Raw genomic sequence first — 18,813 nt, forward strand, 5'->3', positions numbered from 1 at the left:
CTGTGGTGGAGGAAGGAATTTGTGACCAAAGAAGAGCTAGAGGTCATTATTAATCACAAAATAGAAAATTTCAATTATATTAAGTTAAAAAAGCTTTTGTACAAATAAAACTAATGCAGACAGAATTAGAAGGGAAGCAATAAACTGGGAAAACATTTTTACAGCTAAGGTTCTGAGAAAGGTCTCATTTCCAAAATATAGAGAATTGACTCTAATTTATAAGAAGTCAAGCCATTCTCCAATTGATAAATGGTCAAAGGATATGAACAGACAATTTTCAGATTAAGAAATTAAAACTATTTCTAATCATATGAAAGAGTGTTCCAAATCATTGTTGATCAGAGAAATGCAAATTAAGACAACTTTGAAATACCACTACACAGCAGCCAAATTGGTTAAGATAACAGGAAAAGATAATGATGAATGTTGGAGGAGATGTGGGAGAACTGGGACACTGATGCATTGTTGGTGGAGTTGTGAACGGATCCAGCCATTCTGGAGAGCAATTTGGAACTACACTCAAAAAATTATCAAACTGTGCATACCCTTTGACCCAGCAGTGTTGCTACTGGGCTCATACCCCAAAGAGATCTTAAAGAAGGGAAAGGGACACACATGTGCAAGAATGTTTGTGGCAGCCCTTTTTGTAGTGGCCAGAAACTGGAAATTGAAGGGATGCTCACCAATTGGAAAATGGATGCGTAAATTATGGTATATGAATGTTATGGAGTATTATTGTTCTATAAGAAATGACCAGCAGCATGATTTCAGAGAGGCCTGGAGAGACTTACATGAATGATGCTGATGAAATGAGCAGAACCAGGAGATCATTATACACGGCAACAACAATACTACATGATGATCAACTCTGATGGACATGGCTTTCTTCAATAGTGAGAGGATCCAAATCAGTTCCAATTAATCTGTAATGAACATAACCAGCTACACCTAGAGAAAGAACACTGGGAAATGAGTATGGACCACAGTATAACATTTCTACTCTTTCTGTTACTGTTTGCTTACATTTTTGTTTTTTTTCTTCTCAGGTTATTTTTACCTTCTTTCTAAATCCAATCTTTCCTGTGCAACAAGATAACTATAAATATGTATACATATATTGTATGGGACTACCTGCCATCTAGGGGAGGAGGTGCGGGGAAGGAGGGGAAAAGTTGGAACAGAAGGTTTTACAAGGGTCAATGATGAAAAATTACCCATGCATATGTTTTGTATATAAAAAGCTATAATAAAAAAATAAAATTTAAAATTAAAAAACCAATTAGCAGGATAATTTCAGAGAGGCCTGGAGAAACTTACATGACCTGATGCTAAGTGGAATGAGTAGAACCAGGAGATCATTTAACACAGCAACAAGATTATGTAACGATCAATTCTGCTGGACGTGGCTCTTTTCAACAATGAAGTGGTCCAGGCCAATTCCAATGGACTTGTGATGGAGACAGCCATCTATACCTAGAAAGAGAACTATGGGAACTGAATGTAGATCACAACATAATACTTTCACCTATTTTGTTGTTTACTTGCTTTTTATTTTCTTTCTCATTTTTTTCCTTTTTGAGCTGACTCTTCTTAAGCAGAATGACAAATGTGGAAATATGTATAGAAGAATTAGACATGTTTAACATATATTGGATCACTTGCTGTCTAGGGGAGGAGGTAAGGGAAAGAAGGGAGAAAAAACGTGGAAAACAAGATTTTGTAAGGGTAAATGTTGAAAACTATCTTTGCATATATTTTTTTCTTTTTTATTATTATAGTTTTTCATTTATAAAACATATGCTTGGGTAATATTTCAACTTTGACCTTTACAAAACATTTTGTTCCAAATTTTCCCCTCCTTCCCCCCACCACCTCTCCTAGTTGGCAGGTAGACCAGTACATGTTAAATATGTTAAAATACATATTAAATCCAATATATGTATACATATTTATACAATTATCTTGCTGCACAAGAAAAATCAGATCTAAAAAGGAAAAAAAACCTGAGAAAGAAAACAAAAATGCAAGCAAACAATAACAGGAAGAGTGAAAACTTTGCATTTATTTTGAAAATAAAAAGCTATTTAAAAAAAAGAAAATGAACATGTTTTAAGCTGGCATATAAGGCATGTCTGATGGTGGAAAATTCAAGGCCATTGGGGAAGGAGTGGGGCCAGGAGAAATCTTATGGAAGAGTATGCCTCACACCATATAGATAATCATTCCACACCAAGTATTTAAAGACTTTTTATATGGGACACAAAGGGCAGCATGGCAGTAGAGCCAGCCTAGAAGTTTGGCAGGAAGACCTGGCTTCAAGTGCCACTTATGGCATACCATGGACCACTCCCTAAACTCCTCAGTATCTTGGGCAGCCCTCTGGAACTAGGTTAGGATATGGTGCTGACATACATCCGTGGAGGGAATTTCCACACAGAGAATTCTGCTCATTATTGAAATCACTGTAAAAGATGAAGGAGGAGGAGAAAAGGAGGGACCACAACAGGTACTGGGCCATCTTTGGAGCATAGGCCCTTTTTGCTACAGTAGAAAGACTATATACTTAGTCCTCTTGTCTTCACAGTCAAGAAGGGGACTAAACAGAATGGGGCTCTTTCCTTACATGTAGCTCAGCCCTCCAGCCCCCTTTGAATTTAATATAATCTATCACTCCCCCAAAGCTTTCCCACCTGCTCTCAACCACATAGGGGCATGCTGGAGCCAGCTTTTCTGAGCTCTAAGAAGCTAATAGTTCATTTTCACTGTAAGCATTTACACCTTGGAAATGGGTAAATACTCCAAATCCAGGGTTTACTTTATTGTTTTATTGATTATTTGGGTTAAAGAAAGTGATGGAGAAAATGTTAATCCAGATTAAATTTAGTCTTGCCCATTCCCCCACCTTGCTAAACATTTACCAGCAAATTTACAGTTTTTTTTCCCACTCTTCTCCCCCAACCCCAGCTCTCTTAGCTGCCAGGTAACTATGTGAATTTAGCCAAGTCATTCCCTTCTCTGGACCTCAGTTTCCTCATCTGGCAAATAATTCAACAAAATCAAAAGTAATCCTTTGGTTTTTTCTTTTGTTTTCTTTTTTTTCTTTTTCTCGTTTTTTTTTTTTTTTTTTTTTTTTTGCACTGCCTGTCCCCTTTGGCTTTCTGCAAAACTTCCCAAATCCCCTATTCAATATGAAATAAGGGATTTGAATCCCTTATTCAATATTCAAAGGAAATAAATTTTCAAATTCACTATGCATATGCATGGAGAAATAAAGAGATTCTAGGTTGAGAACTCTCAGATTATATGATCCCTAAGATTCCTTCAAGCCTGGAAATTCAATAAGCCTGGGCTAAATTCAAATCCCAGCTGTGCCTCTTAATACCTGTATAACCTCTGGCAAGCCTTGTCTCCTCCCTGGGCCTCAGTTTCCCCCTCTGTCAAAGGGGTGAGGATGGGGTCTAAATGCATTATAAAGCTCTTCTAGCCCCAACATGCAATGATACTATAATTTTATGACTTGGAACAAGCTCATTTAACATCCAAACCGCCGTTGTTGGGCAAATCTTGATTGAATTCCCTGAGCAAATCTAGCATCACGACCGCCCCAATAAATATTTATCCATTGCCCCATGTTATTGACTCTGCCGCATCAATATTTCATGGCCCAGCTTATGAATAATGGCTGTGAGCCCCATGAGGATGTGTAATATGCAACGTGGAAATTCCCTCCCGGGAAAGCTATGAGATGCTGTGCAAGTTGGCGTCAGTGCCCACGCAGACTGTTCCCCTAGAGCCCCGACCAACGACAGTAACACTGGTTTGAGCAAGATGACGAAGATGGGGGAAGGCATGCTTGGGGGAGGGGGGCAGGGGGACAGACTGCTAAGCAGGCATTAGCTTCAAAAGCGTTATAAAGTGAAATTCCCATGCCCAACTGCAAATGGGAGAAGCCAGGTTTGCAGCTCAGCTCTGGTCTTTACCAAGTGAGGGACTTGGGCTTAGTGGGCTAGGGTTCCAGCTGGGGCCAGGACTAGGATTACAGCTCAGTCTGTGGTTAAGGCTACAGATATAAATTCATCCAATTTGGCGTGATAATCTTCCTAATCTGAGCAAAAGCTTTGCCATCTCCTCCCTTTCATCTCGACATGGGGGTTTCTAGTCTGGTCTTTAAAACATTGGGTGACGTTGTACAAGTCATTTAACCTCCCTTCGGGCTTCATTTTTCTTCCCTATAAAATGAGGGGTCCAACTAGATGACCACTAAGATACTCTCCAGTTCTAAATCAATGAACTGTAGAACCTTCATTGATAGAGCTCATTCTCTTCCACCGACTGTTGATTGTGAGACAGCTCTATTTAATGGAATGTAATTATGATGCTCTGAGATAAAGAACAAATCTATTCTCTCTTTCACATGACAGCCCTGCAAATACAGGAAGACAGCTCTCCTATTCCACCCTCCCCCGCTCCCGCTCCCAAGCCTTCTCCTCTGCAGCCTGAACAGTTCCCCCCTTCCTTCTACCTCTTATGGCACAGACTCATCATCTTGGGCACCCCCATCTAGATGCCCTCTGGCTCTGACGGGGTCCTATCTAAAATATGGTCACACAAGACCAACTGTCTAGATAAGGTCTGGCCATGGAAGATGACCCTGGGCCATGGATTCAGAACTAGAAAGGAACTTGAAAGTCAGTGCAACCAAAAACCAGGTGAGGAACCCTAAGCCCAAAGACAGCCAGAACCTGAACTCAGCTCCACTGACTACTAATCCGATTCTCTCTCCATGACAACACTCTCCCTCTAGAATATAGCTTTAAACCTCCCTCCTTCCAGATGCTGTCTCAATGTTTCTTTGCCAGCCTCATTACACTAATTATTTGCCTTGAGATTGCAAACAACTAACAAGCTGGTATTATTTTCATATGGACCTCATGTTTATGGGAAAAGAACACAAATAGACTGCAACCAATTAGTGAAATTCTCTTCCTGACAGCAGACTTGCCTTCTCCTCCCCGACCTCTGAGCCATGTGGCCTGCTAGAGCCCAGACCACCCCATAGTGGTCCCCTCTCGAGGAGCTGCAGGGGCCTCCGATGGCTTTGAAACGTTTCAAGTTCCAGGGAGCCGAAATGATTTCTCAGATAATTAGACGCAGGAATCAATCCTTCTAACAACCCAACACTATATTGGGCACGACACCACGGGATGATGCAGAGCTTTCGACCTACATTATTTTGATTGTCTGCCAGTATTTAATATATGAATATTACATACCAATCTTCAACTTAATTTCTTGTGTAAACGGATCATGGCATAATCCTGGAGTCCTGAGCCCAGATCATAATTAAGTGGGGAAGACACTATCTTGACTTATCCCATTATTCAAAGCATTGGCTTTCCTTCAGGCCCTACCAGATGGGATAGGTGATAATATAGATGATATGCCAGCTCAACTTCATTCTCACACATCCACAGGATATATAGTCTCTTATCAAGAGAGCTGGAGAGTGGGAGATAGTGACAAGGGTGATAGAGTTGAATCCAGAAAGTCCTGGGTTCAAGTCCTGAATTCTGCCCTTAAATTCACCTTTTTTTGTTTTTCCAGAAAAGAGGGGCTTTTGCTCTCAGGAACTTATAATACTATAGAGCTAGCCCAGTAGTTAAAAAAAATCCAAAGAACTGTGCTGCTATCTGTGTGCTTTAGGCAAATACTTTTCAATCTCTAGGCCTCTGTTTTCTGACCTGTGATCTAGCTGCCAAATGATCTCTAAGGTTCCACCTTGCACTAAATCAAGTCTTATGAGGGCTTCTGAATCCTACTTTAGTCACAAATAAATGCACAAAAGCTGTTATTTACAAAAGGAAAAGGTTTAACTCAGAGAGTTGGCAAATACAAGATGTGGAGGAAGACAGCAGTTTGACTAGAGAATTAGAGTGTGTGGAAGGGAAACGAATCCCCTAAGTCTAAGCAACAGATTGTAGAAGGCCTTGAATGCCAAAAAAAAAAAAAGAGTAAAGTTACTTAGAAGGCAACAGGGAGTAATTTCAAAGTTTTGAGTCGGGGAATATAATGTTACCAGATCCAGGCATAAGGGAGGTTACTTTGGCTTGACTATAAATGATTAGAAGAACGAGGGAGTGTAGGCTGAGTTGCAATGGTCCAGATGGGTGGTAAAGGTAATAAGGTATTGGTGGTGTGAGGGGTGGGGAACTCATAGATACACATTAATCTGTTCTATCTTCCCAATTTTTTTTTGGTTTTTTTAGATCTTTATCCATGTCTTCCTATGAATCCTCAGGACAGAGGCCACCTAGGGCACCAGAAGCCTTTTTCTGGTTTTTGCACTTTACAGAGGCATCAAAGTTACGTCCAATCAGTTTACCTGTGGTCTGTCACTCTCACTGTAGGATTTGCCCTTCTCCCTTTTCTGGTCAGATGCAGTCTCTGCATGCTCTGTTTGTGATATTCTTGGTCAAGTCTCTCACTCCACTTTTTAAATGCAAGTCATCGTCGGTAATATCCTCCAGCCTGCTGACTCCCACCACGCATCTTTCTATTAGCCTTTAAGTTAGTTATAATTTTAATTCTCCTGAGTGCTTAGTGTTTCTGAATTTTCAGTGAACAACATTAAAATAAAATTAATTTGCCACATGGCAGTATACAGACTTTGCAGCCTAGAGAAATTGGAAAAGGGGGGAGATCCCTGGGGAGTTGAAGTAGTCAGAAAAACGTGCTTAAGCACGATGGTGCCTTGAGCTGGGTAGCAAAAGGAAAGGTAAGATTTGGCTAAGCAAAAGGCCTTCCAAGGAGGAGCAATGACTTGAGCAAAAGCAGAGAAGGAAGAAAGAGCAAACAGACTCCATTAACACATCATACTGTCATTATGCAATTCATTTCATAGGATGATAGACTAGCCCTTTAGTCCAACATCTTCATATTATACATAAAGGAACCCAGCCTGGGGAGAGTAAGTGACTTGCATTCAGTTCAAAAAGAATTCCTTAAAAACCTACTAGGTGCTGGGCACCAGAGATGCAAAGACAAAAATAAAAATAGCCTTTTCCCTCAAGGAGTTTGTAGTTTGCTGAGGAAAACCAACACATAAGTAGAGAATTAAATATAAAATACAGATAAATTCTTTTTTTTCTTCTTTAATTTGTTATTTGTATTTTCAGTATTATTTTAGGGGGTAAATGTTGTCATCCAAATTCTCTCCTTCCATCCAGCCACTCCCCCACCCAAGCAATACGATATGAATTATCATGTGAAATAATAAAAAATGTATATCAATATTAGCCATGTTGTTAAAAAGGCAAGAAAAATAAAGTGGAAAAATGTACTCTATTTTGCACTCAAGTGTCCATCAGTTATCTCTCAGGAGGTAGATTTCATTTTTCATCATGAGTCCTTTGGAACTGTCTTAAATCATTGTATTGATCAGAATAATTAAGTCTTTCATAGTTGGTCATCATTACAATATTGCTGTTTCTATATACAAAGATCTTCTGATTCTGCTCATTTCATTCTGCAATGATTCATACAGGTCATCCTATGTTTTTCTGAAAACCATCCCTCCATCACAAACATATTTCACAACTTGGTCAGCCATGCCCCAATTGACGGACATCTCCTTGATTTCTAATACTTTGCCACCATAAAAAGAGCTGCTATAAATAGTTTTGTCCATACAGGTCTTTTTCCTTTTGCTTTGCTCTCTTTGGAATGCAGACCTAGTTGTGGTATTACTAGATCAAAGAGTATTTAGTTTTATATACTATATAAATATTATACAAAAATACTGTATGCTATATATTAAAGAGTTTTATAGCCCTTTGGGGTATAATTCCAAATTGTTTTCAAGAATGGTTAGACCAGTTCACAACTCCACCAAAAGTGCCTTTTCCACATCCCTTCCAGCTTTGTCATGTTTCTTTTCTATCATGTTAGCCAAGGTGTGATATGGTACCTTAAAGTTAGTTTTAATTTGCATTTCTCTAACCAATAATTATTTAGAGTATTTTTTTCATATGACTATAGATAACTTTGCTTTCTTTGTTTGAAAAATGCATATCCTTTGATCATTGGAGAATGTCTTTTATTTTTATGATTTTTTTTATAAAATTGACTCAGTTTAGGAAGAAAATTTGAAACTCAAATTCTATATAAATGAATGCTAAAATTGTCTTTACATATAATTGGGAAAAATAAAATACTATTAAAGAAATATATTGTAGTGACCTCCTATTGGAGAATGGCTAAACAAATTGTGGTACATAAATGAAATGGAATATTATTATTTCAGAAAAAATTATTAATGGCTTCATGGAAACCAGAAAAACCTTTATAAAATGATGCAGATGAAAGCAAGCACAATTGGAAGAAAAGAAGCAGTTATTAAGCACCTGCAATGTGCTTAATAAAAGAGAAAAAGAGTAAAGTGCTAAATGCTTTACAGATATTATCTCATTTGATCCTCACAACAATCCTATGAAAGAAATGCTATTATGACACCTCCCCATTTTACAGTTGAGGAAACAGGCAGATGTGTCCAGGGTCACACAATTAGTAAGGATTTGAGGTCATATTTAAACCCAAGCCTTCCTGATTCCAGGATCTCCACACTACGCTAACCATTGGGACATCTAAAAGAACAATTTATATAATGATAACATTACAAAGGAAAACACTTTTGAAAGGTGTTATAACTCTGTTCAACAAAATGATGAACAATGAGTCTAAAAGAAGATATAACACATCATTTACCTCCTAGCAGAGGGGTGATGAACTTAAAATAAATTTTTGGAGATGGCCAATATCGGAACTTCTTTTGGCTGTTTACAGAACTACATATTGAGGGCTTTATTGCTTGTTTTTGATTTTTGAAATTTGCTTACTGGTGGGGAGAACAAGGAATGGGAAGAACAATTTAATTTATTTAAAAACAAGGGATTAATGTCTCTCTGTGTGGACATCTGCATTCATATGTGTGTACTTTAAGAAATGCATAGTGTTCAAGACCAGGCCACTGATAACCCAGAGACTGGGGAAGACCACTGGGATCTTGAAGTTAGTTCTGGATCCCACATTTCAGGGAGGGCATTCATAAGTCAGAAAAGGTACAGAGGAATTCAATCAGTGCAACAGGACATCAAAGATTGGATGTGTCTCTTCAAGAAGAGAGAAGGTGCATCAGCACTTGGATCTATGATTTTTCTTGAAGATACAAGAATGTATTGAATCTTGAAGGGATAAATGTTGTTTTTTCCTCTGAGCTGGAGGAGAAACATCATCTTAAGAAGATATATATGATCAAGGAAGCTCAGTACTTGATTTGGAAGAGGAGTAGAAGAAGACAATCTGACTGAGAAGTTGAGATGGGAGGCAGTCATTGTCTGAGTCACAGACAGGGCTCCATCCCTATTGGCTGCTGCTTTCCCCAAAGCCTGATGGAATAACTTGAGGGCTGGAGAGAACTAACAGTTGAGGACTTTTCCCTCCAGAGATCTGAAAAAGGATGTGCCCTGTCTCTCCTGTGCCAAATGTTTCCCCTCTATCTAAAGAGAGACAGGTATTTAAAGTTTTCCTATTCCTTAAAATTAATTTACAATTTCTGTTTAATTAGTTTTTAATTTAATCACTACATAAAGTGAGCAGTCATAGCTGTTCTGGCTCTATGGGCTTCATTATTTGTGAACAGGGAGTTGTACAAAGAGAAACCGTGAAATACATTAAGCACAGAGAGATACAGCAAGTTGTGAGGATCAAATGAGATAATATTTGTAAAGTGCTTAGTACAGTGCTTGAAATATAGTGGATGCTATATAAATATTTATTCCCTTCCTTTCCTCCTTCCCTCATCATACTAAAGCTGGGCATGGGAGGAATAGGCAACATCTTTTAAAAGAGATACACAGGGAAACTATATTTTGCTAACAATATTGTAAAAAATGAAATTAGTATCAATGTAAACATATTGTGTCAAATGGGATGGCATATAAATTAAAAAAAAAACTTAAACTAGCTACAGGGAAAAAATAGGCAGCAAAACTATAACAGTGGGGGACCTCAATCTAACCCTCCCAGACTTACATAAAGCTAACCAAAAACCAGACAAAAAGAAGCTAAGGATCTAAATAGAATTTTAGAAAAGTTAGGTGGGTCAGACCTTTATTGAACTAGAAAGGAATATCTCTATTTCTCAACTATGCATGTGGCACCTTCACAATAACTGATCTTTTATTAGAACCTAATAAACACATGTGGAACACAAACAAATTCAGAAATATTAAATGCATCTATTATCAATCATAAATATGATAAAATTACATTTAGTAAAGGGCTTTTGAGTCAAAGATTAAACATAAATTAGAAACTAAATAACTTAATCCTAAAGAATGGATGTATCAAATAACAACTCATAGAAATAATTGGTAATTACATTAAAGATGACAACGAGACAAAATGCCAAAATTTTTTAGATGGAGACAAATCAACATTTGGGACAAAATTTGTATCTCTAATGATTTTCATTAATAAAAGAGAGAAAGAATAAATCAATGGATTTGGCATGCAACTAAAAAACCCCAGAAAATCAACAATTAAACACCAAAATAATACTCCTGAAAATCAAAGGAGAACTTAAACTGAAAATCAAAACACTATTGAATTAATATATAAAACTATAGATAAGCCATTGACTAACTTGATTTCTAAAAGAAAAAAACAAATTACCAGTATCATCAAAAATAAAAAAAGATTAATTTACAACCAATAAATAAGAAATAAAAGAAATGATCAGGAAAATATTTTACCCAGTTATATGCCTATAGAACTGACCATCTAAATTACCTAGGTACAAATTGACAAAAATATAAATTGTACAGATAAACAAAACAGGAGATAAAGTACATAACCCTATCTTAGAAAAAGAAATTGAACAAGCCATAAATAATCTTGCAAAGAAAAAAATCATCAGAACCAGATGTATTTACAAGCAAATTCTACAAAACATCTAAAGAACACTGAATTTGAATACAGTATAAGCTTTTTTAAAAATAGAAAAAGAAAGGGCCCCACCAACTTCCTTCCATGACACAAATATGGCCTTGCTATCTAAACCAGGGAGAGTCAAAACAGAGAAAGAGATTTATAGACCATAATGTTAAACAAAATATTACCAAGAAGACTATAGCAACATATCAAAAAGATTATACACTATGGCCAAGCTAGAATTATATTCAGGAATGCAGTCATAAAATAATTAGCCATATTAGTAACAACAATATATGATTATACCAATAGACACATAAAAACCTTTTGATAAGATAAAATATTCAAATAATTGCAAAGCATAGGAATAAATGAAGTTTCCTTCAAAATGATTAAAGTATCTATCTAAAACCAAAACCCAACATTTCCTCTTATGTGGATAAGCTAGAGAGACTTTTACAATAAGATCAGGAGTAAAGTAAGGTTGTCCATTATCACCATTACTATTCAACAGTGCAAGAAATGGTAGCTATACCAAAAAGGCAAGAAAAAGACATTGAAGGAATAAGCTTAGGCAGAGAGGAAAAAAATTTCAACTTTTTGCAGCAGTGATTTACTTAGAACACTCTAGAAAGTCAACTAAAAATTAATTGGAACAATTAATAATTTTTGCAAAGTAGCAGGATATAAACTAAATTGTCAAAATTATTAGCATTTCTCTATATTAGCAACACAACCTAATAAGAAGAGATAGAAAGAGAAATTCTACTGAAAACCACTATAGATTATGTGAAACACGTGGATATCTCCTTTATGAGATACACAGGAACTAGATGAACACAATTACAAAACACTTTTTGTACAAATTAAGACAGAACTAAATAAGTGGAAAAATGTTTGCTCATGATAGGCTCAGGAGGTATAATAACAATGACAATATTACCTAAATTAATTCAATTATACAGTGCCATAACAATCATTTGATTTGTTGGTTGAACAGTTGAAACCATTATCAAAGGACCACTTTATAAAGCTAGAAAAAGTAATAACAAAATTTATCTAGAGGAACAAAAGTCAAGAATATCAAGGGAATAAATGAAAAAAGGGAGGGAAGGAAAAGGGACTAGCAGGATCTCAAACTATATACTACAAAGCAATTTGGTACTGGGGAAGAAAAATATGTTGATCAGTGGATGAGATTAGGAGAAGCAAATGAGCACAGTAGCTTAATGTTTGACAAGCCCAAGAATATTATGCAGTCCTAAACATAATTAGCCATATTAGTATATGATTATACCAATAGACACATAAAAACCTTTTGATAAGATAAAATATTCAAATAATTCCCCCCAAGATATTAGGGGGGGAAACTCATTATTTGACAAAGATTGTTAGGAAAACTGGAAAACAGTATACCAGAAACTATGAATCGACCAACATCTAGCAACATAGATCAAAAGTAGCTCCAAAACTAGTATGATTTAGATCTGAAGGGCAATAAACAATAAATGAGAGGAGCATGGAGGAAATCATCTGTCAGATCTATGGATAGGGAGAAAAGAATTCACAGCCAAACAGAAGATAAAGAGGTTCATAAGAAGCAAAATGGACAATTTTGGTTACATACAATTAAAAAGCTTTTACATAAAAAATCAATTCAGCTAACATGAGAAATAAGAAACTGAGGGAAAACTATTCATAGTAAATTCCTCTGAAAAAAATCTCATTTCTAAGACAGTTAGGGAGCCGACTCAAAGTCATAAGAGTAAGAGCCATTTACAATTGATAAATGGTCAAAGTCTTCAGAGGAAGAAATCCAAGCTATCAATAGCAAATGAAAAAAATGCTCTAAATCATGAATAATTAGAAAAATGCAAACTTAAACAATTCTGAGGTACCGCCTCACACTCATTAGATTGGCAAAGTTGTGGAGATAACCATCAGTTGAGAAATGGCTGAACAAATTATGGTACGTAAATGTGATGGGATGCTATTGTGCTATAAGAAATGATGAAAGAGTGGTTTCAGGGAAACCGAGCAAGTCTTGTGGGAATTGATAAAAAATGAAGTGATCAGAACCACAAGTTGTTGTCATTTATACAATAACAACAGTAGTGTAAAGACTTGTAAAGATTTTGAAGCCCCGCTGAGTAGATTCCCCATAATAATCCATGATGGTAAAGTTCTGAGGGTTACTTGTATCGTGTACAAATATAAGAAGTGTAAGCAGTTTAACCTTTTCTGAGTCCCTTATGATTTCTCCCTCATGTTTACTTTTTTTATGTCAATCTTGAGTCTTGTGTTCTGTGTACTAGCGAGAAATAACATACATACATACATACATATACACATACACACATATATATTTAGATATAGACATATATATGTATATGCAATCAATCAATCAATAAACATTTATTGCCAGGCACTGTGAGAAGTAATTGAGAATACAAAACCAGAAGTACCTGTCCCCAAGGAGATTACATTCCAATAGAGAGGGCATGAACAAATGGTACAAGTACATATGTGTCTCTGTATATATATCATATACATATCATATCATATATACAAAATGAATACAAGATAGTATTAGCTAGAGGATGGGCAGGAGTGGTAAATAATTGAAAAATGCTTCATGTAAGAGGTGGTACTTGAGTTAGATTGGAATGAAACTATGATTCTAAGAGGAGGAGGTGAGGAGAGAAGGTATTCCAGAGGTTTCTTCCCTACATGGCTTTACTCTTTCATAAAAAAACAAACAAACAACCAACCTGTGGGCTTCTGGGTTCCTGAAAGGCAGGGAACATGTTTAGGAGGCAGGAGGAAAATAAACCATCCAGTGAGATACATAAAAGGTATTCAGAAAAATTGGAGGTGATTGAAGAGGAAACAGTAACAGAAGCCAAGAAAGATAAGAATATTGAGGAGGAACTGATCAACAGTGTCAAAAAGGATCAGAGAAAATGATAAGTAAGAAAAAAGCAATCAAAATTAACCATTAAGAGACCCTTCAATTAAATGTAATGGTGCAGGAGGCAGATTAGAAGAAGTGGTGAGAAAATAGAAGACAATTTCCATAGCTGCCCCAGAAGGTATAGGAGGCAGAAAGGCAAATGGAAAGAGATGCCAAGGCCTTTTGTCAGGAGATACATCTCTCCCCCCCAAAAAAAAACCATGGAGAGGTGCTTTCCAAGTGGGGAAACGTGTTGCCTGGGTGCTGGGGAAAGGAGAAAAATGGGATGGATTCACCCTATGCTAGCCAGGAGTGGGAAACAGACACTTGGTTGGAGAAGAAAGAAACACTGGAAGCATGAGTAGTATGTGATGGAAAGAAGGTGTTTTGGGATAGGTGAGTGCTTACGTGGGTCTAGGGGTCTCCAAGACTCACCTGTCTTTTCCACTCCCGCCTCGCTGGCCATAGGTCTCTAGAAGCCAAGCGAGGTGCAGAGAAAGGACACCTATCCCCAAAGCACCCATCAGGGCTTTAAGTACATTCCATGACAAGAGACAGTTAATCAATGGGTTGCCTCCCACTGCCTGAACATGGCTGGCCATAGGAGCAAAGCAAGCCTTGTACTTTGCCTATAGACCTTAATGAGAAGCCAAAGCTGAGCAGGGAGAAGCGATCAATGACTCCAATCAATGGTCTATATTAATGTTTCTAATATGATAGTGCTGATTTGCAGCCGACCAGGTGCCAAATGGCATCTGGGAAGCATTACTCCATCCCCCAATTGACGTAATAATTAGATTGCATAAGTGGCTCCTCTCCGCTGGCTGTCTGCTCTAGAGACAAATGGTATTGGTCAGGCGATCAATCTCCCTGCCGTGAAGGCAAAAGTTGCAGCCCCAGTCAGCAATGACGCCTGGAGCCCCAAATTCAGCGCAATATGAGAAAATGAGCAGGGAGGAATGTCAAGGGGGAGATGATGCTGAACAGTGACCAATGAGGAGGGTCAAGCTGGCGAGACAGAGGACTCCCGGGCCTACGTGCCTGTGTCCACACTCAGGCTCCAGAGGAAAAAGCTGGGGCGGCTTCCAGTATCAGAGGGGGGAGCAGTGGTTAAAGTGCCACTTGGGGAAAACAGAGACCTCCATCCTAGGTTCGTGGAATTTAGAGTAGACAGAAGCCTCTGAGATAATCTAGTCTAGGGGTTCCTATACTGGGGTCCATGGAAGCCCCAAGGGATCTATGGATAGATTTTTAGGAGGACTGAGATCTTGGATGGGAAAAATTACCTCTTTATTTCAATATCATTGATTTCCTTCATAATCTTATGCATTTTATTTTATGTTTTTAAAACCATTATTCTCACAAGGGGTCCATAGGCTTGACACACAAAAGTTAAGGATTCCTGATCTGATCGAATTCCTTTATTATGGAAAAAGGCACCCAGAGAGGAAAAGGGACTTGTTGTTAATAAGTGGCAGAACCGGGATTTAAATGTAGGTCCAAATCTAGGCTTGCACATCTCCAAGTCTTTTTAGTGCCTTCCAATTAACCCCATAATTATTATTACTATCTCCACATAGTAAGCATTTAATAGATGCTTGTTGAATGAATGAAAACATTTTCCAGGTAAGGCAACTGGACCTTGAAATGATAGTTAAGACAATGCAGATATATCACCAAGGAGAGGTGCAATTAATCCACTGTCACACCTTATAGTGAATTAGTTTGTGGCAGACAACCTTGCTGTCACTTAGTTGAGCCCCGGGGACTGAGACCCGGTACAGGTAAGGTGATAGCGCAGGGAAGGTAACATGGCCCTGGGAACTGAATCAGAGCTAAAAGGGAGATTAGTGGCAGAAAATTGCTAATAAAGGACAGAGTGCACCTTGAGGGATTGAGACAAGGATTGGGAAAGCTTGGGGGGGGGGGGAAGGGGGAAAAGGAGGGAGATGAACAGCTGAAAAAAAACTGTATCAGCAGCAGTCAGAATTTTATAAGGCAATTCTCATCACAATATAAATCAGTCAACAAACATTTCTGTATTAAATGCCTGCTAGACATCAAGCGCTGTTCTAGGTGCTGACGGTGGGTGCAAGGACAAAAATAAATTAGGTACTGTCCTCGAGGCTCTTATATTCTATCCACCAACTACTATATGGAATTGTCCACAGACAGGCTCAAGATACTAAGCCCCTACTTAACATAAACCAGGAACTGTGCAAAGTGTGGGGATAGCAAGAAAAAAAAAAAAAAAAAAAAACAACCACCAGAAGAAAATCATCCCTGATCTCAAAAAGAATTATAAAAGCTTACAATGGTGTCTCTACCTCTCATCTCTCTCCTTTCCAATCCATTTTCTACACATCTGACAAATAAATAATCCTAAAACACAATTTGGACCATGTCACTGCCCCTTCTCTGGGCACACCCTGCCCCAAATTCTCAAGGCTCCCCCTTATCTCCAGGCTGATTGACACATCCCTGTTTGCCAGTGAAAGCCCTCCACAGATTGTCCCCTCCCACCACCTTTCTTGCTTTCTTTCTTTTGATTCCCTTTTTTTTTTTACACACACTCTCTCCCCCCAGCGCCCGTTTCCCCCATCTGACAATCTTTCTTTGGCCTCTGCCTTTACATAAACAGTCCCGCGTGTGTGGCAATGCACTCCATTCTCACCTGAGATTCAGAGCATCCCCAGCTTCCTTGAAAGCACAGCGGAGGTCCCATCTCTTGCGTGAAGTCTCCCTTGACAGCTTCAACTAGCAGCATTCTCCCTGTTGAGATCACCCCGCATTTATTTGCTTGGGCACCCGCTGTGTTTCTCTAGTCAAATATAAGTTGTGGAAGGGCAGAGCCTGTTAGCTTTTCGCCTGTGTCTCCCCAGAACCTCGCATGTTAACTTGCACAGTCAATGCCTAATAAAGGTTTCTTTAATTGGTTGACAGAGCTGACATTCTACTGAGGAGCACACAGAAAAGCAAATGCCAGGAACTGTGTTTTCTGCACACCTTCCTTGCTATCAGCTCCCTTCTCCCCATTCAGACAGCTCAAGGCCTCATCATCTCCCACCTGGACTACTGCAATAGCCTCCTGATTGAGCCTCCTGCCTCCAGTCTCTCCTCACTGCAGACCGTCCTTCACCCCGCTGCCAAACGGAACCCCGGACCTGACCGGGTCACTCTCCCGGTCAATAAACTCCAGTGGCTCCCCTACAAGGTCTGGCCCCTTCCGCCATCCCCTTCCAATCCGCCTTTCCAGCCTCATTACACCGTCCTCCCCTTCCAAACTCTGCAGTCTGGCCCATTTGGTTCTCTTACATTTCTGGGTCAATCTTGATGTCTTTGCACAAGCCGCTCCCCCTCCCAACACTGACCCTTCTCTTCCTCCTCGACCCCCTCTCCTCCCGTCACCAGCTTCTCTCCAAATCACCTTTAGGAGAGTTTTCTGACAGAGCAGCTGCTAACCCCCCCCTCCCATTACCTTGCACGTGTTTTGGAGAGTCTTATATGGACACTGTCTCCTCCTCCACAGAATGGAAGGTCCTTGAGGGGAGGGACTGCCTCCCTTTGGTCTTTGTCCCAGGGCTGGACACCCAGAGAGCAAGGAACACTTGATTGGAATGGAGGAGCCTGGGAAGGCCGCAGGAGGAGATGGGGGCTGACTTGGCCCTCAAAGGAAGGAAGTTTGCCGCATTTGGGGACTCAGTTTCCTTTTATGGAAAAAGAGGGGCTTGGAGCAGGTGGTTCGGATCCCTGGCAGCTGTGCTCTGGGCGAGTCCCCGTGCTCCCCGGGCTCTCCGGGGTCCTTCCCAGCTGTGGAGCCAAGGATTTGAGGGGCCCGGAGCCTCCCGGCGTCCCGCGGGCCGCGTCCCGCTGTCCGTCAGCGCCGGCATCCCGGCGGCTCAGACCTGTAGCCCGAGTTCCTCAGCTTCTAGAAAAGTCGCCTGGCCGCTCGGCGCTTCCGCCTTCTTCCGGCCGGGACCGCTAGATGGCAGGAGAGAGTCAATTCCCAAGTAGCTGGCGCGGCGGCGGCGGCGGCTGCGCTCGGGACGGCTGGCAGCACGCGGGTTGCTCTGGAAACCCCGGCCGGCGGCGGCTGCTCCAAGGCTTCCTCCCTCCCTCCGTCACGGGCTGGGCCCCACACCGGGGCCCAAACCTTTACCGCCCGTTCTTCAGGGCCTCGCGGCGCCCAGAAGCCTTTCCTCTCCCTACCCCTGAGGGGAGGGGCTACAACGTGTCTTCCCTTCCCGGGGAGGAAACTGAGGCACGGAGAGGAGTGATTTACCCAGGACCACACAGCTAGTGAGTGCCCCACACAGTGCCGGAGCCGGTTGGCTTCCGGGCTCCGAGGAAGTCCATCTGGAAGGGGCCTCAGGGCGCCTACTCCCCTCACTCCCCAGAGCTTTAGGGGAAGGGAAGGGATTTACCCAAAGGCTTCGAGCCGGGGAGCTTCCATGGTGGATTTATACTCTCTTTCCGCTTTGCAAAGCCACCTCCCCCCCCAAGACAAAGAGCAAGCGCAAGAGAAGGCAACTGAGTCTCAGAGAGGGGAAATGACCTGCTCAATGTCACACAGCTAAAAAGCAACGGTAGCAAAATTCAAATCCAAGTCTTGGCACTGGAAGTTCCACTCCTCCTAAACTTTCAGAGCAGCGTTCCCTCCGGACTGGCCCAGCAAACCCTGATCTGAGGGGCCAGCTCCCGCCTCCCTCAGTGCAAGGTAAGGGTTTCTATCCATGGCCCTGGGAGAGGATACAGGGGGGGGGAAAGAGATGAGGAAGCTCTAGTCTTCTGTGCTTTGGGGACTGGCAGTCGTGAACAAATTATACCACGAGACACAACAGAAATCAGCTACAATGAGATTAAAAAGTATT

The 18,813-nt window shown here is 40.2% G+C and overlaps 1 long non-coding RNA gene across 1 annotated transcript; it reads right to left on the reverse strand.

Annotated features, from left to right (window-relative positions):
* Window positions 1-803: 803 nt before the first annotated feature.
* LOC141549117 (uncharacterized) lies at window positions 804-17,828 on the reverse strand. Its single transcript, XR_012484227.1, has 4 exons — window positions 17,421-17,828; window positions 16,617-16,714; window positions 1,318-1,473; window positions 804-948 (listed from the first exon to the last, which is right to left on the reverse strand). It is a non-coding gene; the product is annotated as an uncharacterized LOC141549117 (long non-coding RNA).
* Window positions 17,829-18,813: the final 985 nt, after the last annotated feature.

The sequence above is a fragment of the Sminthopsis crassicaudata genome, chromosome X (assembly GCF_048593235.1).
Source record: "Sminthopsis crassicaudata isolate SCR6 chromosome X, ASM4859323v1, whole genome shotgun sequence".
NCBI classification, from domain to species: domain Eukaryota; kingdom Metazoa; phylum Chordata; class Mammalia; order Dasyuromorphia; family Dasyuridae; genus Sminthopsis; species Sminthopsis crassicaudata.